We start from the raw sequence: 27,021 nt of genomic DNA, 5'->3' as shown, positions 1-27,021 counted from the left end.
ATCGTGTCTAACACCCTACACACAGTTCAACAGTCCGCAATCATCTTTCCGGAAGAGCAGAGAGTGACGGCGAACGAGGTCAAAAACACAATCAAACAAACTAAAAACATGAAGGCGCCTGGCTTTGATGCAATATTCAACATCGAGCTAAAGCATTTAAGCGACTCACTGTACCAACATCTTGCATCCATCTTCAACAGATGCTTTGAACTTGGATACTTTCCACGTTGTTGAAAAATAGCAAAGGTAATTCCCATACTAAAGCCCGGTAAAGATCCGACTTCGCCCAAAAGCTATCGCCCTATAAGCCTCCTCTCTGCTCTATCCAAGCTATTCGAAAAGCTCATACAACCCCGGCTGCTGGATTTTGCTGATTCCCACAACATATTCCTTAACGAACAGTTTGGATTCCGCAAGGGCCACTCCACCGTTCACCAACTTGTGCGTGTTGCAGACATCGTCAGGCGGAATAAAGCCGTCGCTAAAACATCTGCCATGGCATTGCTGGACGTCGAAAAGGCGTTCGACAATGTTGGCATGATGGCCTGGTCTGTAAGCTGCAGAGATTCAATTTTCCAATCTTCCTGGTGAAAATTATACAGGACTATCTATCGGCCAGAACATTCCAGGTCAGCCTCAACAACATCAGCTCTGACACTTTTGCAATTGGTGCCGGGGTTCCCCAAGGAAGTATCCTTGGCCCTATCCTATTCAATATCTTCACATCAGACATCCCTGATCTACCTGGTGAAGGTAAACTATCACTTTTTGCCGATGATACCGCACTCATTTACAAGGGTCGCGTGATCAGGGCTCTAGTAAGAAAACTTCAACAAGGCCTGGATGCCCTGGCCGAATACTTCAACAGTTGGAGAATTTGTATCAATGCGGCAAAGACCCAGGCTATCATTTTCTCCCACTCCAGATCTACACGACTAGTTCCGGCTGATGATGTCAAGGTTCGGTTAGGAGGCTCTACTATCGACTGGTCTAAAGAAGTGGCCTATTTAGGACTTACCTTAGACAGTAAACTTATCTTTAGATCCCAAGTAGACAAAACTTCAACAAAATGCAACCTGCTAATTAAACAACTGTACCCTCTTATCAACCGAAAATCAAAATTGAATATTAAGAATAAGCTTGCTATCTTTAAACAAATTTTTAGACCTATAATTGAATACGGTCTCCCAGTTTGGTAAACCTGCGCTCAAACACACAAAACCAAACTACAGAGAATACAAAACAAGATCCTCAAACTTATTTTGAATCTCCCTCGTTGGACTGCCTCTGACAGCCGAAGTAGATATTCTTGATGTTAGGTTTCAGAAGGTTGTTCAGGCTTTCCGCCAGAGAACATCTCAATCCCAACATGCAATAATCCGCAACCTAGTTTCCCAGTGATCCTCATCCAACTTCCAATAAATAAAATTGCTTGAAACTAACCTCGAGTAAACCGCGAGTAAACGGCTCAACTCAAAACTAACACTACCATCAGAGCCTCCTCAGAATGAAAATATGTAAATATTGTAAATAGGTTTAGTTAGGTTAAGTTTGTTCTCAAAACATACCAGTGGCAAAGTTCACATAAATCTAAATATATAACTAAATGTAAACAACAAAGAAATGATACACATAAACTAAAGATGCACAGCAGTTCGCTAAATCACTTGAAATGTAAAACAAATGTATACAAACGTAAATAACTGAAATAAAAATAATTGTATTCGTTAAAAAAAAAAAAAAGAAGCCGCGCATAATAGTTCTAGACAGCGACAACAGCAGTCGTCAGCAGGGGCGGATTATCGCGAAGGCGAAGCAGGCGGTCGCCTGCTCGTCAATCATCGAAGGACGCCAAATAAGTGAGCGAAAAATTTGAAAATATAAAGCTCGAATGATGATAATAATTTAAATGTTCGGCAGTTTATCAACTTTTCAAGGACTGCCTGGCAGTGCCTACTTCTTTAAAAATGCTCATAACATAAAGCTAACAATGACAAGCAGGAAGCGCCGAATCAATTTACGCCTGCAGCTCAAATTACTCTTCGTCCGCCCCTGGTCGTCAGTCATGAGCACGACATACGAAAAAATTTCATCTCAAAATTTAAAAATTGTCAAGCCCCAACCATGACAAGCAATTTAGAATATTATTGAAAATGGTCAATCCTTATTGGAGCGTAAAATTCGATTGATCTGATTAGTCAACGTCTATTTACTAGAAAAAATGACTGACACGCACGGCTGCTTGGGGTTATATTTCTTGTAAAAGTATTCTACTTCAACCTTGCGGTCGTGGCTTTACACACAACCCTCCTGTGATTTTTTTAACTAGAGATCGGTCTGTTCTCAACCCATATGAAACTTTGTTATCGTATAATATATCATTTATTTGTTGACGTGACGTAACATAACAAAACATTATATGAGCTGACATGGTATTAGGCAGCAAAACTGATTTCTCATTTCCTTCTTTTTTTAACAACAATACTGAGATAAAGCAAAATTTCACTCTTCAGTTTAGTAGAGTTTCAACTTTATTTCTTTACCTCGCATACTAACGATTCGTACAAATTAATTCTATGTAGGTACACATTTTTACAATTTTATGAAATAAGGTTCAATGAAATAAGATCTAGTTTTGCATTTGAATTTACACGGTCTTTGTTAACTTTTATTTATGTAGTATGAACAATTTTGAATTACAAAAACAGACAAATTTTTCTTTCGCTTTTTTGTGAAAATTTGAATTTATATCAACCAAATATTGTAATATAACCGTTCCGATAATTATCAATACACTTACGATCAACCGTCATTTCAAATAACGTGCAGTATTCAACCAAACGTTGGCTGCGTCCAGTTGTTTACATCCAAAAGAAACAGATGCTGTCATTTTTTCTAACATTTAGTGCGAAATTTTGAAAATGCGTGGCCTTTCTCCCGAGCAAAGAAAGCGAATTGTGCACAAATGGAGCACCGTTAGTGGTCTTTCTATAAGAAAATTATCCAGAGAAGAAGGTGTAAGTGTCGTAGCAGTTCAAACCGCATTGTGGTAGAAAACCCGGGCCTGTTGATCCCACAATGGACAAAAAGGTTAAGGCGCGGCATCCTTCAGCATCAGTACGAGATGTGGCGAGAAAGCTTGGAACCTCGGTGAGTAACGTTATGCGTGCCAAGGGAAGAATGGGTCTTCAGACCCGTCGGAAGCAGAAGCAGCCAAAACGAATTCCAAAACAAGCTGAATCTGTGAAACCGAGAGCTCGGAAGCTTTATGACAAACTTCTGACCAAAAAATGGGGTGTGTTATCATGGATGACGAAACCTACTTAAAACTGGACTATAAGACTCTGCCAGGACCGCAATTTTATACATCACAAAGCGCGAGTCGATGGTATTTTTATCGATCTAGTAGCTGCTTTTGATAGTATCGACCATTGTATACTGCTGAAGAAAACATCACCATTGGAAACTTCATGACGTTTCGTGAAGTGGTAAGAAATATTCTTAGCTTGGCTCTGTTGTCTCAGCTTCCTTTACGAACAAATCTGGTGTACCGCGCGGTAGTAATCTTGGGTCACTTCTTTTTATATTTTTTTTTTAACGACGCTGCCAGCGATCTTAAAATTAGTTACAGACTTGTTTACGCCGATGAGTTAAAAAATTATTTGATGATTCGATTCGTCATATCGAAGATTGTTGCCGTTTGCAGTCACTACTTACCTGCTCTCTGACGTTGTGTAAACTGAATTTCTCGACACTGAGCACAGCAAAATGTGATGTGATTACATTTCATCGGATCCACCGGGTTGGAAAAAATAACAGGAGGGTTGTGTGCAAAGCCACGACCGCAAGGTTGATGTAGAATACTTTTACAAGAAAGATAACCCAGCTACTTGCGTGTCATTTTTTCTAGTAAATAAGCGTTGACTAATCAGATCAATCGAATTTTGCGCTTCAGCAAGAATTGACCATTTTCAATAATATAGTAAGTTGCTTGTCATGGTTGGGGCTTGACAGTTTTTAAATTTTGAAATGAAATTTTTTCGGATGTCGTGCTCATGACTGAAGGAAAAGATAATTCAGTACGTTCTGAGACACGGAAATAAAGTATAATTAATAACTTTTACAAATATAAAATGTAAATTAACTCAAGAGAAAATATTAACGCTTTAATCATCAGGTTTTTATTTCATCCTGAAAAGGACCATTTTGTTCAATTTTGTATCGGATAAGATGCCGATTACATCTTTGCGTTATCACTGACAGTGCAAATAAAGTTTTTTTTTTTTTTATTCTCGCTTATTTTCCGTCGGTCTAGTTCCGCAACTGTTGTGGCCAATCACCGACGCCCAGGGAGGCGACTCCACACCCAGGACCCTAACTCACGACCCGTTAATTAACGGACCGGCGTCAACGGCTTTACTTCCTCATGCGATGGAAGGCGTGATCCCAGAGATTTTTCACCTCAGAAAATCTCCCGGTGTCGGCTAGGATTGAATCTAAACCAGTTGGGTTGGTTGTGAGTGGATCACGCCACCTCACAACCATCGACACCTATGTCGGCGGTGGGATTCGAACCCAGGCGTCGAGCGTGGTTGGCAGAGACGTTACCAACCACGCTAGGCCCCCGCTCAGTGCGAATAAAGTATTCGTTGTGGTAAAGTAAACAGTGAAAAGCTGATATAACACTCAAAACTAGACAGCTCACGTGTTGTCAAAATGAGTCAACTTTTCATTGAATGCATTTACTAGTGCCCACTACTATCGCACAGAGACTGCATTTCACTGAAGTGCTTCAATACATCATCCGCTATCGATGCTGAGATCCACTGCAACTAGTGCGCTATCCATAGCCATGCCACAGTTGTGGCCGCTATATGCTGCCATTGGTATCCACTTTCCCTGCATCAGCTGACCCAGCTGCTATCGTTTCTGGAATCCGCTGCATCTAGTGCGCTATCCATTGTTACGTCACAGCTGTGGCCGCTTTCCGCCATCGCTGGTATTCACTGCACTGCTAGTGCTGCTGCTAAGGGAGGACGACTTCTGATGTTGCTGTCTAGAACTATTATGAGCGACTTCGAGTGACGCAGGCTCTTATATCGGGATGAAAAACTTATCGATAGTTATTGATAGGAGTAAGAAATCATCGATGAGTATCGATAGCCATATCAGTCGATATTTCTTATCCTCCCTTACTCTTACACTGTAAAATAGCACATTTCAAATTACAAGGTCTATGTTTCTGTCGACTGTGCTTGGGAAGCAATCATGTTAACGACCAATCAGATCAATCGAATTTCGCGCTCAACAAGGATTGACCATTTTCAATAATATAGTGAGTTGCTTGTCATGATTGGGGCTTGTTGTAAAGTTTTGATTATGCGAAAAATTGATTTTTATGCAGATAATGAAAGTTTCGGCTGTCGTGCTCATGACTGAAAGAAAAGTTAATTCAGTACGTTTTGAGACACGGAGATAAAGTAAAATTTATAAATGTGAATTAACTCATTAGAAAATATTAACTCTTCAATCAAGTTTTTATTTCATCCTGAAAAGGACAATTTGTTGTTCATTTCAGTATCGGATGAGAAGCCGATCACATCTTTGCGTTATCACTGACAGTGCGAATAAAGTATTCCTGGTGATAAAATAAACAGTGAAAAGCTGATATAACACTCAAAACTAGACGGCTCACGTGTTGTCAAAATGAGTCAACATTTCATTGAATGCATTTCCTAGTGCCCACTACTATCGCACAGAGACTGCATTTCACTAAAGTGCCTCACTGCATCAGCCGATATCGATGCTGAGATCCGCTGCAACTAGTGCGCTATCCATTGCTACGCCACAGCTGTGGCCGCTTTACGTCATCGCTGGTATCCACTGTACTGCTACTGCTGCTGCTAAGGGATGACTGCTGTTGTCGCTGTCTAGAACTATTATGAGCGGCTTCACTTTTTTTTACTTAAATTTCAATTTATTCTTATCTCTTTGTTTGGTACAAGTTTTGCTATTTAAGTGATATAAGATTTTACTTTTTCATCCTTTGGTTTAAGTTTACATTTTGCATCTTTAATGCTCGTTTTAGTTTTCATATATAAAATAGTTATGAGATTGTTTGATACTACAAAATCAGTGTTGTTTTAATTTTATAACCTACTTAAACTAAAATTTTAAAATCTAACTAACCAGCGCTCGGATGAGCGGGTGTTCCGAGTGTGTCGCACTCATAACGAAGTCCTGTATCGATTCCTTAATTCGTTCGTTGATCGTTTTACATCCTGAGGTGCGATGTAGCTCGGTGGTTCTCGTATCATATAGGGCATTCAATATTCTTCTCAGCAGCTTGTTTTGGATTACTTGAGGTTTTCTTCTGTGTGTTTCTGCACAGGTTCCCCACACAGGCATAGCGTGATTTATCACTGGAGCGATAATTGCCTTGAACACTCCCAATTTATTCTTGAGTGATAGCTTGGATCGTCGAGATATTAACGGATAGAGGGACTTTAATAATCCAATGCACCTGCATTTCAGCTTGTCTGTGTGAGATCTGTATATTTGTTTGTTGTCAATTGTGATGCCAAGATAGCCGGCTTCGTTCGCCCATTCAACGGTACATCCGTTCACTCGTATCTGACGGTCTGGAAGCAGTTTCGCTGACAATCGATGTCGGAATAGAATGGCTTGACTTTTATTTTCGTTTACTTTAATTTTCCAGCTATTCAGGTAGAAAACATACGCCGTTACACCTTTTTGAGGCCTAGCACAGTAGGTTGCTGAATTACGACCGCTAGCAATTATCGCACTATCGTCTGTATACAGGGCCAGTTTGCAGTCAATGAGCGGCTTCAGATGAAACAGGCTCTTATATAGGCCAAATAGCATGTTTAAAATTGCAAGGTATATGATTCTGTCGGCCGTGCTTGGGAAGCAATCATATAACGACCAATCAGAGGTCGAATTTTTCGTTATGACAAGACTTGACTATTTTCAATAGTATAGTAGTGTGAATAATAAAATTACAATTATCTTCTTTTGGGAAGAATCTTAGAAAATTTTCCAATCTATTGCTGCAAGAACGACAAAAATTCATCGAATTCTAACCGATTTATTAGCATTTGAAATTGAACATATTTTTCACTTTTTTCGGTTTTAGATTATCATTTCACATCCCTCTGTAGAGGAACTTCCTGAGAGAAGTATTCTACTTCAAAAACAAGCGTAGTTTGAAGACAATAAAAGAAAAACGTTTCTTTGATTTTAAACCGAATTTCCAAAAAATCCAAAAAAGCCAAAAAAATTAAAATTCTTTTACCTGCCATTCTGCGAGAATTTCATGCAACGTTTTTCAAAGACTTTCCGGGTCTTTAGAAGCGTTTAATAGTAACTGCGACATTAATTTAAGATTAATTTACTTCTTCGTCCTTTTTGGTCTTTAAAAACACTTATTAGTGATTCTGAATCTTGATCCCCCAGCTGGTCTGGAGGTACGATGCTGGCCTAACAAGCCAGTAGACTCGGGAGAGTCTGTTAGTGTCAGTAGGATCGTAGCACTAGCCCCGCAATTGTCCTGTACACTTAACGGTTGGCTACGAAGTCTGTGTATAGTAAACAGAAGGTCAAGTTCCGAATCGGAATGTAGCACCAAGGCTTTGCTCTTTTAGTGATTCTGAAATTGATCAGAGAAAAAAAATATTAGAATTTTTATAATCCTAATTTTCATAATAATAAAAAATTTTATGCCTTTTGGGGCTTTTAAAAGCAATTCTTAGCGATTCTGATCAATCTGGGATTTAAAGATTATTTTGCTTCACCTGGTCATGAGAAGCGATTGCTAGTGATTCTGAGTTTATTTTGTGAGCGAATTCCCACTTTGGATACAAATATTTTTAACCCTTTTCAAGCTTTCAGATGCATTTTTCGCGGTTCCGAACTCAATTCAAGATTTATTTGTTCTTTAGCCATTTTTGGGTTTCAAGAAGCATTTTTTCAGTGGTTTTGAGATTGATTCGAGAAGAAATTCCTAATTTGGAATCAATTTTTCAAAGCCTTTTCAGGCCTTTAGAAGCGATTCTTAGCGATTCTGATCTTAATCTGGGATTAATCTATGCATTTGCCTCTCCTGGTCTTAAGAAACGATTTTCATTGAATTTGAACTAAATTTTCAAGCAAATCAAATTTCTTCAGGCCTTTTCAGGTCTTAAATAGCATTTTTAAGTGATTCTGACTTTAATCCGGGATAAATTTATTCTATGACTCTTTTTAAAAGATAAAAAGCGATTTTTAGTGATTCTGTGCTTGATTTATGGCCGAATTCTTAATTTTGGATCAAATGTTTAAAGCCTTTTTACGTCTAAGCCCTTAAAAACGTCTCTGTTCTCGATACAAAATTAATCTATTTTTTTGCTTTTCTTGGTCTTAGGAAACGATTTTCAATGATTCTGAGCTTAATTTATGAGCAAAATCTTACTTTGTGTTCAAATATTTTTAAGCCTTTTTAAGCCTTCAGATGCATTTCTGAGCGGTTCTGGAACTTAATTTGGGATTTATTAATTCTTTCACCACTTTCGAGTTTTAGCAAGCGTTTTTCAGTGATTCAAAGCTTAATTTGATGAAAAGTTCCATCTCTGGGATCAAATTTTCTAAAACTTTTTAGGCCTTTAGAAGCAAATCAGATCCTAATTTGGGATTAATTATTCTTTTGCTTTTCCTGGTCTTTAGAAGCGCTTTCCAGTGAATTTCAGCTTGATTTGAGAACAAAAGCTTTTTAGGCCTTTAAGAGTTAAAGCCTTCTTAGGCCTTTAAGAGTGATTCTGATCTTAATCTAGGATTAATTTATTCTCTTGCTTTTCCTGGTCTTTAGAAGCGGCTTGCAGTCGGTCTGAGCTTCATTTGTGAGCAAATGCTTATTTTGAAATCAAATTCAAAAGCCTTTTTAGGCCTTTTGAAACATTTTTAAGCGGTTCCTATTTTAATCTGGGATTGATTCATTCTTTCGTCCGTTATGGTTTTCAAAAGAAATTTTCAATGAATCTGAACTTGATTTGAAAGAAAATTCTCTATTTGAGATCTAATTTTCAAAGCCTTTTCAGGCCTGTAGAAGAAATTCTGTTCGTAGCCTGGAAATAATTTATTCTTTTGTTTTTCTTTCTGTTCATTAGAAGTGGTTTTCAGTTGTTCTAAGCTTATTTTTTCAGGCATTTTTGAAATTTGGATCAAATTTTTTAAGTTTTGTAAGGTCTTTAATAGCGATTCTGGTCTTCAGCTGAGATTTATTTATTCTTCTACCTTTCCCGTTCATTAGAAGTGGTTTTCGGGATTCTAAATTTAACTTGTGAACAAATTTTTTATTTGGAATTGAATACTTTTGAGCCTTTCAGGCCTATTGTTGCATTCTTAGGGCATTCCGACCCTAACCTGGGATTAATTCATTTCTTCGCCTCGGCTTGCATTGAGAAGTGTTTCTCAGTAATTCTTAGCGTGATTTGAGAGCGAATATTTAATATGTAATAAAAGTTTTTAAGTCTTTTTAGGATTTTTTAGAAGCGATTCTGATTGTAGTCTATGATTAGTTCATTGCGTTACCCTTCCTGGTCTTTAGAAGCGGTTTGCAGTGATTTTGAGTTTTATTCGTGAGCAAATTCTTATTTTGGAATCAAATTGAAAACCCTTTTTGGGCCTTTAGAAGCATTTTTGACTTTAATTTGAGATTAATTTATTCTTTCGTCCATTTTGGTTTTCAGAAGCACTTTTTAGTAATTCTGAGCTTGATTTGAAAGAAAATTCTAAACTTGGGATCCAATTTTCAAAGCCTTTATCAGGCCTTCAGAAGAAATTCTTTTAGTAGTCTGGGAAATGGTTATTCTTTTGCCTTTCCTGATCATTAAAAGAGGTTTCCAGTGATCCAGATCTCAAATTGCTAGCAATTTCTAAACTTTGGATCCAATTTTTTGAGCCTTTTTGGGCCGCGATTCTAATCTGGGATGAATTTTTTCTTCGGCTTTTCCTGTTCTTTAAAAGTGGTTTTAGGAGATACTGAACTAATTTGTGAACAAATTCTCAATTTGGGGACAGAATATTTTTAAGCCTTTTCAGGCCTATTAAAGGGTTTTTAAGTGACTTCGCGATACCTTTCAAAAAACTGTGTTTACTGAAGTGCGTTTGGTATTCGGGATTGGTAATAGGAATTGATATACACCATGTGAGCATATTGCTTACTAACTTATTTTCGTAAAACGGTGTTTGTCTTTGCTAACGGGTGTGCACGCTTGCTTTAATCAACCCAGGCGGTATTACTGCTAGTTATTGTCTTTGCTAAAGAATTGCACGCTTGCTTATAGCGACACTAGCGGCATTATTGCCCACTAAGCAAAATTTCAAAGTTATCGTTATTTTTTGGTCGATGAAATCGTCATCGAGTGGCACGTCTGTTTGTCTCTGTACATACTTAGATGGGGGGGGGGATAGATGATTTTTGCGCGCGTCATTGGCATAGGATCGCGGTGTTTAAATCGCTCGTTCCTTTTTGTAATGAGCTAGTTCCGCGCGTTCGATTCTTCACTTACCACGGTGACCAAACCCTATCTTTCCGTCGCAATCGTGGAGATGCACAGATAAACTTGGTCTCCGACAACAACGACTGTGACACCTCCTTCCTTACAATCTCCTTCTTTATTTTAACGACCGTAAGGCCGTTATAGATCTCAACAAAGCGGTTGTTCATTGAAGATGGTAATCTAATCCCTTGTAGCTATATACGTGGTTCTCTGTGCAACTTCACTGGATCAGATCCATCTTAGGAGGATCAACTACGAAATATGCTCAAGCTCAAGCTTAAGAAGCAATTCTGATCGCAGTATGGTATCAATTTATTGCGTTGCCTTTCCTGGCTTTTGGTAGTCGTGTCCATTAAATCTCCCAGATGGTCTCGAGATACGATCCTAACAAGCCAGTCGTCGTAGGTTCGAATCTCGGCTCGGAAGAGACTGTTAGTGACAGTAGGATCGTAGCGCCAACCCCGGAATTGTCCTGTACACTAAACAGTCGGCTGCGAAGTCTGTGTATGTATTAAAAAACAGAAGGTCAAGTTCCGAATCGGAATGTAGCACCAAGGCTTTGCTTTGCTTTGTCCATCAAATCTAACCCTAATTTGTGAGCAAATTCTTAGTTCGAGATCAAATTTTTTAAGTCTATTTAAGCCTCTGATAGAATAAGGTTATTCTTTTGCATTTCATGGTCTTTAGAAGTGGTTTTCCGTGATTTTGAGCTTAATTGGTTAGCAAACTCTGAATTTTGATTCGAATTTTTAAAAATTCAATTTTTTTTCTGGTTTTTAGAAGCGTTTTTTACCTTAACCCGAATCAGACCAGAATTCTCCGTGAAAATTGTACTTTTTTCAACTTTGAATAGCTATTGCGTTGATGTACAAAACTAAACGAACTTGATGTGATTTTCTCTGTGAAGCGGTATCTATTGGTGTTCATAAAAGTATTGATAAATTATGGAAATGTTATTGAATTTCCTTTTAAATCGACAAATGTGCAATGAGTCAAATGATGCCATATGCCATCATTGGATTGATTCAGATTAATCTGGGATTCATTCAATTTTCAGCCTTTTCTTAGCCTCAGATCTAAGCTTTATCTGGAATCTTCGTCCTTACTAGTTTTTTACCACCGTTGAATTCAATATTTTCTAGTTTTTGTCAGCAATTTATAGATTTCTCCATTTGTTTTCTCTCAACTCTCTCAAAAAAAAATCATTAATTTAGTTCTGTTTTTGAAAAGGAAACCTCCGTTTTCTCTGTCGTTATTTTTTTTTCTCCTCAGCCATTTCGATATGTTTTTCTAAACTTACTGAGCATATCTGTACAATTTGAGTAATATTTATTCTTCTATTTCCTTATTTCATTTATTCCCATACTTAGCTTACCAATAGGAAAAAGGTAGCTATACCTGATAAAAATTTAGAATCAATCGTTGAAAAATTTCCTAGCTTTGGTGCTTTATTTTGCGAACTGTTGCTATGTATTTGTAGTTTCGTTAAATTTTTTCTATTTAATTATAATTTAACAATGTCTAGTTATCAGGCTCTATAACATAAGTCAGGTACAATTTCATTCATAGATTCAAAGCATGTTAATTCTAATAAAACAACGTCATGGCCAATAGCAGCTTCATCCAATTGAATTGTGACGTCGAATAATTAGAAAAACAAGGTTTAATTCACTCGTAAAGTCAATTACTAAAACAAATAATCAGTGGCTCGTCATCGAACCGATCCCGGCCAGTACTCACGGGGCCAGCGCACGCCAGTACGTACCAATTTACGAACAACTAAAAAGTTAACTGCCTATTAACTCCGCACAAATGGCACTGAATTGACTGAATCAGCACAGCGAGTCACCAGGCCCTGCCCGGACCCATTAGCAATCGTTTTGGTTCGAGGAACTCAAAAGCTTTTAAAGGAGTAAACATTTGTTTCTCCACGCAGCCCCGAGAAGAAGCCCTTTTGCGATGAAACTTTTTTTTTTCTTCGTTTCATTCTTTTATTTCTCTCGCACCAAAGAAAATCATTTCCCTAGTTTAAATGTTACCGTTCGACATTTACCCGTCTGGGGACAGGGAAGCGATGGCGAAGGATCAACACTAGTTTGACTACAGTGCCCCCTCTCGAACGTTTCTAAAAATATAACACACCAAGACGCACCGAACTTCAGTCGTAAAACAGATCGGCTGCGATGACTAACTAGGGTAGGAAGGGAGAATGTGGGGTAGAACTTAACAGGAAGTAAAACATGATTTTGATACAAGCTAGTAAAACACATTTTTCCACGTGTTTTGATGGTGTGCTGGCGAACAGCGGGTGCCTAGGCGGGATCATTTAGTTTTGCGTTATGAATATTCAAAACGAAATGAATAATTGAGATGTTAACAAGACGGTTAGTTATGTTTGCAGCTTGGCTTTTCTGTAACGAAATTATTGCCGGTTTATCGCCCTTCAGATGTGTAATTGGCTATGAAAGGAGGCACATTCCTGCGTTCGTCCTACAGGCTCTAATCGCAGTCTAAGCTCACCTACTTTTGGTCGGTAAAACCATGTTAGTGAGATATTAATATTTTTGCTTTTACTAAGGGATTTTTTCGCATCGCCATCGAAAGAGTTTAGTGACAATGCCGGTGTTTTAGCGTAATAGGCTTTTTTACTGTTATTCCTTTATTGTAATCGGCTTTTATCTGAATGATGTGTTTTCCTTATAAAATTACCTCAAAACTTGTTCAGCACAGAACAACATCAATCTTGCCTCACACAGCTGAAAAGTGCTACTCTTAATAATTAACCTCATTCGTGCCGGTTGTTTCCCACCAGTTATTAACTCTTGAAAACTAACCTCAGCAGTTTGCCCCACATACTAAAGCCAAAAGTTGCTGATGGTTTGCTGGTTGGCTAGCAACCAGTGTCATTCTCAGTTCGGGTAATTGGGTGGCAATCAGAGTTACTAAGCGCCTCATCGATTCGGTTTCCGATAACTGCAAGCATAACTTGTCCGCTCTTCTCGTACATCCTTTCATCAGCAAATCAATCTCCGTGCGGGGCTAGTCTTGCACACATTACCGAGAGCTGTTAACACCGTAAACTGCAACCGCAAGCCCTGCTCACTTCGGGTTTGCCTTGCGGTCGTAAAGTTGTTCATTCGATAAGTACACAGTTCGCCACCACCCCCAACCTTGTCGAATATACTCCCACACGGGCATCTGTTTGCCGACCGATTCAGACTTAGTATAATTATGGTTTGCCACAACTTCCGAGTCCGGAGAGACACGGTCACTACCGACGCACTATGGTCGGAATCGTGAAATTTCACGACAAAAATCTGTAAGTCGGAAACCATAGATGCTAGAGATTTCTTGTCTTCTAGAAAGTTACTCTACTAAGAGGAATCTATCTTTTGGTATGACTGGTTACTAGGGTAGTCCTATTTTACACAAAATAAAAATTGTAACTATTTTATCTTACAATTTAGAGTAATATTGTCTTCCACAAAATTGTATTTAATTTAATTTCATGAAACTTTGTTAAAAAAATTATTCCTATACCTCGTTTCTTCACTGTTTTAGGTCAGTTTTTCCAAATTCATTCGGGGTGGGTCTAAAAAAAATATTATTATTGCTCTAGTTTTTTCAGCTTTATTCGGATTTGAAAGTGGTCAAATCTAGAAAATCTATAAAGTGGTGTTCGAGTGACTTTTAGGATGTGAAAAACTGCATATTTTAACACTAATAGCTAATTACTAACTTTTCAGAGAAAAAAGTTACAGGTATTTTTCCGTTTTAAAATGACACTTTTTGGAGGCACCCTACTCCTTTGTTTGCACATATATGCAACAACAACACGTTTAGGATGAAAGTTCATAGTTTCACTTTCAAAATGCATTTTGTAGAATTAGTCAACTTTTGTTCCCTTTAGGGTTAAAATGCATTTAAAAACTTCGAGTTTTCACACAAAAATTTGCTAATCTAGCATTCAAAACCATCTAGTTATTCCAATTCGATTTTTATTTGAAAAATTTCTTCGAGTGACTTTCGGGGCATGAAAAAGCGTTTATTTTGATGTCAATAAATAGTTTCTAACGCTTGTTAAAAAATTATAGTTGTTTTGAGATGTTGTTTATGTATCATATTGTTGTAAAAGCAAAATAAATGCATAAAATATACTCAAATATGGCGTTATTTTGTAACAACGTTTAAAGTTCATGTTTTTTTTTATGTTGATAGCATTGCATAGCACTGTCCAGTAGTATTTGTTTACATGCACGTTGGACGAAATCGTTGCCATTAGTTAAAACAGCCGAAGACATATTATACAATAGAAAGAAGAAAAGAAGAAAAACAGAAAGAAGTGCAAGGTATTTTATTGGAAAAGTTCAACGCTCGTGTCGATGTACCTAAACAGGGAGGAGGTGGAACATCATTGCTTTGGCACTCGGTCTAAACGAAAAATTGATAAAAAAAACCTAGCTGCTATAATAGTAACAATAAACAGCCTAGTTCAGGTGAGCAAATTCACAGAAAAATTTTCAGCTTTATTTTTTTTAATTATCATTTTTGAAACATAGCACTGGTGTTCCTGTAAGCTAAAGATAACATTTTGTGCATTCGAGTGTCTATAAATGATCAAAACTGTTTCTAGCATTTAAACGGTTTGATTGATCGGTATAGTATCTCCGGCAAAGTTGTAGATAATAGTTTCGTCCTTCAAAAAAAGTAGGAGGGTGGTATTCAATCACGACCGCATGACGTTGACTACCGTATTCTTATATTCCATTAAAACAAATAGTAGAGGGAATTGCAACTCCAGTATTTGTTGCAATTTTATCTAACAGTGCATTTCTGAATGCTGAATACTAGAAGAATGGATCTCTCTTATTTAATCGCTGTCATTTCATACATACCGCATGACGTAGGACTCTATATTTTTCATCTAACAGTGCTTTCTTATTTGCTGACATTAGAGCGCTTTGAACAATAATTAATAAATAAAAAAATCAGAATTGTGAGTAGAAATGCTTTTGCTGCTAGAACCAAAATTTCGTGATTAAGGTAGTTAAAATTAAAACACGGTTGAAACTACTGCAACGTGCTCATAATATGTACACAATAGACACAGAAAGTTGAATGACGATTGATAATTTTGAAATCGAGTTTTCTTTTAAGTTTGAACGAAACTTTCAAAGATAACTTTCCAACGCGTTTTCCTCAAAATTATAATTTTTGAGTTGTGGGTTATTATCAGTAAAGTTTATGAACAATGGATGGCATAATACACTTTATAGTAACTCTATAATTTAGTTAGGCCTCTGTCATAGTAGCCGCGAAAAGCGGCGCGAACCGATTCGTCCGGCCGTACCCGATCAGTCAAAAATATCAGGATTATAACAAATCTTGATATATTGTAACGCACTTTTCGCATCAACTTGTGTTCTAAATTTGGTCTCGTTAATAGTTAAAATATCAAATTTCTATCAAAATCAATTACTGATTATAACAAATTATGGCAAGTTTTGTAGATTTTCGGCAGAAAAAGATCAGAATTAGTTAGAATGTACAATATTTTCTTGATTGAATAACAAGTTTTGTTTTAAATATGCTTTAGAAAAACACACTTTTGAACATTCAAGTGTATGGTAACAGAATTTGATATAATTTTGTACTTTTTACCATTCTGGCATATCAAAAATATTACAGGCTTTGTTATTTCTATCCAGTTCAGATATGTTTGTGTTACTCGTTTGTTATAATCGTTTGATCGGGTAGGCCAATGTACAGCCGTAAGTAGAGCTATACATTACTGCCTTACTGTGAATAAGAGGTACAAAAACCGAGTATAATATAGATATTATCAAATTTATATGCTTGAAAACATGTTATAACAGCGACAAGTATATGCAGTTGTGAAAACTTGCTGACCTCATTATAAACTGAATTGAATTTCCTACCTCGAGTCGAAGGTCCTTCTCCAGCGTCCCAATCAGTTGAAAGCGTATTACCTTTAACCTCTAGCATGTCGTCTTGATCTCGTTCTTGCCCAGCAATCGTTCTTCGTACCTTCGGAGAAATCGTCTTCTCCCGATCCTTCGCACGCTTCCGAGAATTGCGCTTATAGATCATGTTCATGTGTCGAGACATTGCGAAGATTCTCAATATGTTCGTTTTAGCACTAGACGAAACTGCTAGCAAATTACTATAGCTGTAAACCTTTATAACAAAAATCCGTATCGTCCGTATGTCACTGGTGCGGTTTTGGAATCAAAAAGATGGGGTGAAATGTTCGAACGGTACGTTTTATACCAAGGCTTCGTCAGATAAATAAAAAGAAGGAGGGGCTACATAGGTGATGGAATGGTAAGGAAAAATTTTTCTTGAAAGCTGCGCTGGCAGCTGTCGTAATATTAACACCAACACAAACATGCATTTATGCAAGGTTTTTTCCGCTTGCAGCAGCATTTGGGAAAACAGAAAATTCAATTAGCCGCTTCTATAACAAAATTTCGAGGCACCAAAAGGGGCCAGGTGCCGAATATATTTTTGTTTTTGGTTAGTCCGTCCAGAATTCCAGCCATTTTAGTATTTTGCAGTGCCATTTATTACTAACAGCCATCAGCATAACGAGTAAAACCGGCACGAGATGACCGGTACTCTTGTCTTTCCTCCTTTCAGCTGCTATCACCTAGCGTCCGCATGTCGCTGGTGCAGTTTTGGAATCAAAATGATGGGGCGCCGGCCGCTGTCGTAAAATTAACACCAACAAAAAGATGCATATTTGCAAGGTTTTATCCGCTAGCAGCAGCATTTTGTAATAAAACAGAAAATTCAATTAGCCGCTTCTGTAACAAAATTTCGAGGCACCAAAAGGGGCCAGGTGCCGAATATATCCATGTTTTTGGTCAGTCCGTCCAGAATTCTTTCAAGATAGCGTCCGTATGTAGCCGGTACGGTTTAGTAATGAAACTGATGGGGTGAAATGTTCGAACGGTACGTTTTATACCAAGGCTTCGTCAGATAAATAAAAAAAAGATGGGGCTACATAGGTGATGGAATGGTAAGGAAAAATTTTTCTTGAAAGCTGCGCCGGCCGCTGTCGTAATATTAACACCAACACAAACATGCATTTATGCAAGGTTTTTTCCGCTTGCAGCAGCATTTGGTAAAACAGAAAATTCAATTAGCCGCTTCTGTACCAAAATTTCGAGGCAACAAAAGGTGCCAGTTGCCGATTATAGTTTCCTGGTTAGTTCGTCCAGAATTCCAGCCATTTAAGTGTTTTGCAGTAGCCATTTACTACTAAAGCCACCAGCATAACGGGTGAAACCGGCACGAGATGACCGGTACTATTTTGTATTTCCTTCTTTCAGCTGCTATCACCTAGCGTCCGCATGTCACTGGTGCGGTTTTGGAATCAGAATTATGGGGCGCCGGCCGCTGTCGTAATATTAACACCAACAAACAATGCATATTTGCAAGGTTTTTTCCGCCAGCAGCAGCATAAACATCGGAAACAGAAAGTGACAACAACAATAACAACAAAGTCAGATCGATTGTATCCGTTAGTGTCGACTGTGCTTGGGAAGAGAGGTAGTGATTGGCTGCGCGGTATGATTTAGACAATCGATATTAATTACCAATTTTTCAATAGTGTATCTCAAACAAAAGTTTGTTTTTGTTACATAAATTTAACCGTAAAAGAATTTCTGATCGATTGATGCCAAAACCTCGAAAACCTGATTATAGATGACTGCAAAATAAGCGCTCAAAACCTGACCACTTTTCTCTGGTTTTCCCTGGTTGAATTACTAGATTTTCAAATTCAGGGGCCTAACTTCGATATAGACGTTAGTCAACGTCAAAAGAGTATTTGGTATCCCATACCTGCGACACTTCATAAAATTTTAGCACATTCTACCAGGATCATGGCAAGTCTACCCCTTTCAACGGGATTTATTGAATAAGGCCCTGAAGCTGGAAACAAGTGTTATCGGAACGATCGCCAATTTCACACCCGAAAGAATTCTAGAGCTGTGAATTTTACGGATGTGCTATGGATTCTTCAGATCTGCCAGAAAAAGAACAGATATTCAAAGGTCTACGATTGAGTGGAAAGAGTACTTGGATTAATATAAAAACAATTCTGGTTTGTAAATATTTGAGTATGTAGAGAACCATATAAAAATGCCATTTTCCAAATTAAAAAAAACAACGATAATTTATTTTCTACGAGCATTGGAAACTATTTATTGACATCAAAATAAACGCTTTTTCATACCCCGAAAGTCACTCGAAGAAATTTTCCAAATAAAAATCGAATTGAAATAACTAGATAGTTTTGAATGCTAGATTAGCAAATTTTTGTGTGAAAACTCGAAGTTTTTAAATGCATTTTAACCCTAAAGGGAACAAAAGTTGACTAATTCTACAGAATGCATTTTGAAGGTGAAACTATGAACTTCCATCCTAAACGTGTTGTTGTTGCATATATGTGCAAACAAAGTAGTAGGGTGCCTCCAAAAAGTGTCATTTTAAAACGAAAAAATATCTGTAACTTTTTTCTCTGAAAAGTTAGTAATTATCTATTAGTGTCAAAATATGCAGCCCTAACGTCTGGCAACACTGCAAGTCAGAATGTGTCGCAAATAAAGTGCTCTTAAACAAACTTTAAATTTGATATGTAAAACTAACCGCATCTGCTCTGTGATAGTACCGGTGATTTTGCCTAATCGAACTTTCATTGGATTTTACGTGGTCTTCTAAGAACGTGCCTGAACACTGCTAAAAACGCGAATATATCCTACTTCTACGGCTCTGCTAGTGGCCCTATTGTCTCTGAGTACCTATACATACGTAGTCAAAGTATATTGCTCACACTGACTGAGAGTAAGGAAGTGAAAATGCCATCCTCTACAAAAAGTACCGGCTTATCCAAGCGACTTCGGAGTGACGAGGAGAGCACGAGCGAGACGACTAACTTGATTACCCTTGAATCTGCAGTTCATCTGTTGCTCGCGCAGTTTACCGAAACAAAAGACAAGATTGATGAGCTGCAAATCAATATCAACAATAAAATTGATTCTGTGAAATCCGAGTTAGAGGACAAACTATGTGTCGTATCCCAGGATATCCAGTCGTTGAGAGCGGAATGTACCGAAAAATTTATGCACGGTGATGCTGCTATTAATGTCATCAGCTCTAGGTTAGACCGAATTACGGATACTGTTTCTAACCTAGAAAACAGGAACTAGCTCATCGTCAGTGGCATTCCTTTTCTATCTGGCGAGAATCTTGTTGCTGTCTTCGCGAATATTTGTAAACAGCTTAATCTGCATGTTCCATTGGCTGATCTTAGAAGGATGAATGCTGGTAAATTGTCGGATGGTAACGAAAGTCTCATCGTCGTGCAGTTTGCGCTTCGGAACGCCCGCGACGATTTCTATGGCGCATATCTCCGAACCCGGAATTTGAACCTCCGGCATCTCGGGTTTGACTCCGACCAACGTGTTTACATCAATGAAAACCTGTCTGTAGCAGCGCGCAGGATCAAGCAATTGGCGTTACGGCTCAAAAAGGACGGTAGCGTTACCTCTGTCTACACAAAGTTGGGAATCGTACATGTCAAGCGGAATCCTGATGGCCCTCCCATCGCAGTCCACAGCATCGATCAACTAGAGCAACTCACCCGAAATTGACTTGTCGAATTTAAAGTTTGTATATTTTGTTTTTTATGCTTTTCGGTTATTGCATGACGAATGTTTTTACAATTGATGTAGAATTAAAGTAGAATGAAGAATGTTAACAGTTATATATTAGTTATCCCACAGCCTCTTGAAAAATGCTTCTTAATCCTCAATGGCACAACGTAGCAACCACACTACCACAGCAGCGAATAAACCAGGTGCAGTGATGAATGCCGTGTTGCTACCGGGAAAACTGAATATAGTGCACGGTAACACTCAGAGTCTCTGTGCACGCAAATTTGGAAAACTTGACGAGCTTAAGCTTACGCTTCAAAACCCTAAAATCAGTATAGCCTGCTTCACGGAAAGTTGGCTAACAGAAAACATACGTGACAATTGCATCTCTATCCCGGGATATTCCATGCTGCGCAATGATCGTGGTTATAGTCGAGGAGAAGGTATCATTGTGTACTTCCGAACTAATTTACGTTGCACCAAATTGTTCTGTACCGAGCTCACCAGTAACGCACAGGATAAAACAGAATGCCTCGCTTTCGATATCAACGTGAATAATGAGAAGTTCTTGCTGTTAGTGATTTATAACCCTCCCGATAACGACTGCTCCCGCTTCTTAGCTGATAGAATGTGTGAGCTGTCAGATTCTTATGAAAATATTGTTGTAATCGGCGACTTGAATACTGATCTTTTACAGCCTAGCAGAAAACGCAACAATCTTACCTCGGTGTTCGAATCGTTCTCTCTGACATGTTTAGGGGATGAACCTACCTATTTTCATAATACGGGCTGCTCTCAGCTGGATCTGTTCGTTACAAATATCAGATCTAAAGTACGTCGTTTCGACCAAGTAAGTTTTTCTGGGCTGTCCCAACACGATCTAATTTTTGCAATATTAGAGTTCGAGGTTACCCGATCACAACCGAACCAAACCTTCCGAGACTACGTAAACTTCAATGCGCACGCCGTTGCCCAAGCAGTATTGTCTGTGCCCTGGAACGAATTCTACGGTTTGAGTGATATTGATGAGCTGACGAATTTCTTTAATTTTCACATAAAAAGAATCCATGACCTACATATACCGCTTCGAGTAGTGCGTGCAAATAGGAGAATCAACCCTTGGTTCAACGTTGTCGTTAGGCGAGCTATCGTGGAAAGAGAGCTGGCATACAAAGAGTGGTTAAGGTCTCCGTCGCACTTGAAAGAACTAAAACGCCAACATTATAAAACATTGAGGAACCGTGCCAATTTAGTGATTTGTAGGGCGAAACGAGCGTACTTCGAACGATATCTTGATGATCATGTTGATACCAAAAATCTCTGGAGCCGCGTAAAAAGCCTAGGTGTTACTGGAAAGGTTTCTGCACAGGACTGTAACTTTGATCCAGACGAAGTGAACGATGTTTTTCTTTCCAACTGCACTACAGTGCAACCTCCGTATCGTCACACAGACAACGCAGGAGCTTACTCCGATTCGTTTGGCTTCAGTACCATTGCACCATGGCAAGTAACTAATGCTGCCTGGGAAAGTAAGTCAAATGCTGTAGGTTCCGATGGCATCCCAATTAAGTTCCTGAAAATTCTTCTACCTCTAATTGTTGAGCATATAACATTTCTGTTCAACAAGATTATTACAACTGCAACCTTCCCTGACACCTGGAAACAAATAATCGTTCTGCCAATTAAGAGAAAAACTCACACACACTTGAACACGCTGACGAATCTGCGACCGATAAGCATTCTGTGTGCTTTGTCCAAGATTTTCGAAAAACTCATTGAACAGCAAATATCTGCCTTTCTTAGAGAGTACAACCTACTATCCGAACATCAAGCTGGGTTTCAGAAAGGGCAGAGTTGCAGACGACATCGGCCGCTTATTGGATAAAAATGGAATTGGTGTGCTGCTTCTGCTGGACTTCTCGAAAGCCTTTGACACGGTATCCCATCATACGCTGTGCAGGAAGCTAAGAACTCAGTTTAGCTTCTCTACCGAGGCTGTCCGACTGGTTGAATCATGTCTCTCAAAACGCATGCAAACGGTTTTATGTGGCCAGCGCCTATTAGGTAGTGCTGAAGTTTGCTCTGGAATTCCACAAGGATCTGTGCTTGGGCCTGTACTCTTCAGCTGTTACATCAACGATCTTCCCAACGTGCTGAGGTACTGCTCCATACAAATGAATGCTGACGACGTTCAATTGTACATCGCTCAAACTGACATCCTTGCAGCTGATATCGTAAGCATGATTAACGCCGATATAGTCCGAATATCCTCGTGGTCACGAAAAAATAATTTACTCATAAACAGTTCTAAAAGTACTGCTCTACTGATTAAAAACCGCCGAAACAACCGTTCGGATTCAACGACCATGCCCGAAGTGGTGATGGATGGCCAGTGTATCCAATATTCTACAACTGCGAATAATTTGGGATTTACGTTTTGTGGCGACCTTTCCTGGGATAGTATGGTTTATCAACAATGCGGAAAAATATATGCGGCGCTGCGAACATTGCGTTGCACCACTATTTCAGCGTCAACCGGAACTAAGTTAAAGTTGTTCAAGGCTCTTATCCTGCCGCATTTGTTATTCGCTGATGTTTTGCACGTTTAGCCTAGCGCAGCTGCTATAAATAGGTTGCACGTGGCTTTAAACAGTTGCGTTAGATACGTATATAATTTGAATCGCTTTTCTTCCGTAACCCATCTGCAGCCGAACCTCCTGGGATGTCCATTGAAGCAGTTTTTCGTCTACCGTTCCTGTGTATTTTTATATAAGCTCATCAAGTTACAATCCCCGGGACCACTATACAGAAAGTTAACTTTCCTCCGTGGACAGCGGTGTCAAAATCTTGTGGTTCCAGCTAACAGTACATCGGGTTACGCCAATTCGCTGTTTGTGGCTGGTGTGGTCAATTGGAACGCTCTTCCAAACTCTGTGAAGCGTGCACCGTCAGAAGCATTTTTTAAGAGGGGCTTACTAGAGTATTGCAACAGATAGTAATAGCAAATAAGAATAATTATAATAACCTGTAATAGACAAACGCTGACATTCCGGAGATAGCATTTAAAAAGGCTTGCCTTACGCTATCAGACAATGAATAAACTAAACTAAACTAAACTAAAAGTCACTCGAACACCACTTTCAAATCCGAATAGAGCTGAAAAAACTAGAGCAATAATAGTATTTTTTTTAGGCCCACCCCGAATGAATTTGGAAAAATTGACCTAAAACAGTGAAGAAACGAGGTAGAGCAATAATTTTTTTAACAAAGTTTCTTGAAATTAAATTAGCTACAATTTTGTGGGGGACAATATTGCTCTAAGTAGTAAGATAAAAAAGTTACAATTTTTATTTTGAGTACAATAGGACCACCCTAGTAACCAGTCATACCAAAAGATAGATTCCTCTTAGTAGAGCAACTTTCTAGAAGACAAGAAATCTCTAGTATCTATGGTTTCCGACTTACAGATTTTTGTCGTGAAATTTCACGATTCCGACCATAGTGCGACGGTAGGAACAGGAAGCACGGTAAGAACGGTGCTTCAGTTAGGGGTTGTTCCACAGTTATGTTTGCATACAATATTACAATGAAGTAATTTATGCTGTTTGTCTGTAATTTGTCCTGCTTTATTCTGCCTTGAGGTGTAACCAACGGTTAAGTTTTCTTTTTTTTTCCCAACATGAGGTTTTAAGTTAGTAATGTTGTTTTTCCTCACTTTTTTTCGCCTCCTATTACATGAACATTACCACTTATTTTGATGTTAGAATACGTGCGGTAAGTATCATAATCAAGTGGAAGTAGCGTCGTTGAAATAAAGAAAAATGATGGTCGCATCGGTCCGAATCTTACAACAAAATTGGAAGATAGGATGGGGTAAATAGGTTATTTTCAAAAAGTAGTTGCTCCTAGCCTGAGGGTCCGCGATTGGCAAGGGGGCGTGAAGTTCATCATGAAGGGCCGCGAAAGCCTTGGTAAATTTGACAAGTTTCTTTTTATACACATAAGTTTCTGTAACTTTCAATGTTATATTCAATATATATACAATATACTATTGTATGAAATATCATGTGTTCGAAATGAATTTTGCGTTGATTTATGATGATTCCGTTGAAATTCTGTCTGTGGCAGTGCTCACTTATGAAGGTGCCGTTATCGGTATGATTTGAACCAAAAATGTTTGAATCTTTATGATTTGTAGCCAAATTAATTTTGGCTGATTTTTCTATTACTTGGAGTTGATTTTGAAAAATTTCTGTTGTAGCCAAAACAGTTTCTTTCAGAAGAAATTACTGCAAGCGATTGGTTTGAAGATTCATTTAATAATTCTTCCCGATTTTTGCCAATTGACCGCACTCAAGACTGAACTCATCAGACATGTGTTCTGGAATAACGCACAAAAATATGAGAAATATAAGAACGAATGATTTTGACCGCCAAAAATAAGGATGCTTAACAATTGAAATTCGAAATTCAAAGGGAAACCTAATTCCAAAATTCGCTATGATTGCTCGAATCCTAGGTTGGATCGGAGATTATAATATTTCAGACCATCAATCAACCAGACTCGCGGTGAAAAAACTGCCGGATATTGCCATTGGAACAACAAGCATGGGAAGAAACTACAAAGGTATGCACATCACACTGAGTATCCCACCGACTTGCCGACCAATGTCAGTTACTGCAAAAATAAAAAAAAAATAAAACAATTCAAACAACTTGCTAATGATTCACGTTTATCTTAATTGTTTTATTCTTCTCGTTTGAACCGATCGAATTCAAAGGCAGATAAACGTATTGAAACTCATGGCTGTTCATTAGAAATTTGATATCCGGTTCCGAAGATATGAAGGAAATAAGTTTTGTGTGATATGAGTCAGAACCTAAAAATATACCAAACCCATCACGCGATTTAATGTGGAGTTGGGGGGGCGTTGTCTTGGTGAAAGAATACTTTTTTTCGCTATCTAGCCTTGATTCCAATGCCCAATCTCTCCAATAATGTACAAAAATATTGTTTATTGTTTGTTTTACCATGCTCAAGGTAATCGGGGAATATTATGCCTCGCAAATCAAAAACAATTCCGGACAACACTTGACCGACTAGTTGCCGTGTTTCTGGGTGCAAACAACCAAACACTTTCTACCGACAGCCGATTCTACTCAGAAGTGTAGTGGTGCATCCATGATTTGGTTGGACGAAGTAAATAAATACTGGCGAAACTTTCTTTTTATGGCACGTAATCAATATTAGATTTTCTGTCGAAATTTTGACGCCTTAGTCTGTTTGATAGATTGTTAAGAAACGCACACAGCTTATTAATGTGTACATATTCATGAACGCGTTCTTTTGAGATGCTCACTTGGCTCACCCAATTTCACTTTGCGGTCATTCAGCACGATTCACGATTTTTTATATGACTTTTTTTCATTTGTTTCGGCGTGACTGCGCAATTTTGACCTTCTGAGTATGATGTGATGCGAGTATGATGTTTGCGGGATTCCCAGGCAAAAAGTGCTCATTGGGGCTCATTAAGCAACATATTTGGGCGCAACTAAGTTTCCGCTATTTTTCGATAAATGCCACCAGCAGTGAGTACTGGTCGATTTCGACATATCTAAAAGGGGATGAACCAGGCCGAGAGGCTTCGTGGTAATACAAGTCGTGGGTTCGAATCTTAGCAGAATCTAGTCCATTCGTTGTTAAGCTTCCCATTAACTATCCTTTCACGTCTACAAAAGCTCGACACATACCTCTTAACAAAAGTAGGACAATTTAACTGGCCAGAGGGAGATTCAATAGGAAACTTTCTAGGGAATTATAATTGTGAAAAAAATCGGCAAGAAGCAACGAGGCTCGGAGTAGTAAGCTTAGAAAAGAAGGACGGAAAAGGCATTTACATAAGCACGGATAAAAATATAAGCGTGTCACTTACTCTCAATAGTGATATTACTAATAATAGAAAAGCGGAATACAGCATACGCTAGGGTGGGATTTATTTTCAAAAATATTTGCGGGACCTGTTCTGCTAGGCAAAATAACCTCATTGGAGTTCAATAAGCAACATATAAAAAATTGGTTCAATTTCATTGAGGCCTAAAAGTCAAGTTTGAAACGAAAGCAATGTTTAAAAAAAATATGCAGCTATATAGGTAAACACGTAATTTTGTGACACTTTAGGGCGTACATTCTTTCCGTTTTACGTTGAATTCAACTATTTTTAAGATATTCGCAATTTCAGTGTACACTGTTGCAGTCTCGGTGTATATGATTATAAGGAAATGCAAAAGGTGCCTGTAGAAGTGAACACGTCATGTGCTCCAATATATTCTTACAATAGACATCATTGTTCCTCCGAAAAGAAAGCAAAAGTGAAAGAAAGAGAATAAAAAAAGGGAAACCAAGAATTGAATACAAGCAACACAAGCATTTAACGTTTCTTAGTTTTTCTTTACCCATTCTCTTTTTATCTCTTCTGTTTTTTTTTTTTTTTTTGAAGCAAAAATGATGTCTATTGTAAAAATATATTCGAGAACATGACGTGTTCATTTTTACAGGCACCTTTTGCATTTCCTTATAATCATATACCCCGAGACTGCATGAAATTGCGAATATCTCTAAACCGAATGAATTTAACGCAAAAAGGACAAAAATTACGTCCTAAAGGATGGTAGACAAACCGGGTTTTATTATAATGTTTTTGATGCTGTGCCATATAAGCGTCATTTGTGGTAAGAATTAATTTTCTCATTTCATTCAAAGAAAACGGCGACTGAAGCGTATC

The 27,021-nt window shown here is 38.3% G+C and overlaps 1 protein-coding gene across 4 annotated transcripts in view; it reads left to right on the top strand.

The window, feature by feature from the left end:
- The window catches only part of LOC129731442 (lachesin-like), a 94,389-nt gene that overhangs the window by 46,141 nt on the left and 21,227 nt on the right, over positions 1-27,021 (top strand). Inside the window, exon 1 of one of the 4 annotated variants that reach the window (XM_055691448.1) lies at positions 11,927-11,944. The exons of the other annotated variants lie outside the window; for them this stretch is intronic. The gene's annotated coding sequence lies outside the window, so the exon portion shown is untranslated. Of the gene's footprint in view, positions 1-11,926; positions 11,945-27,021 lie in introns of those variants that run through there. 4 annotated transcript variants of the gene reach the window in all.

The sequence above is a fragment of the Wyeomyia smithii genome, chromosome 3 (genome assembly GCF_029784165.1).
Source record: "Wyeomyia smithii strain HCP4-BCI-WySm-NY-G18 chromosome 3, ASM2978416v1, whole genome shotgun sequence".
NCBI lineage: Eukaryota > Metazoa > Arthropoda > Insecta > Diptera > Culicidae > Wyeomyia > Wyeomyia smithii.
Note: the sequence above shows the minus strand (reverse complement) of the source record. Positions and strands in the feature narration are given on the sequence as shown.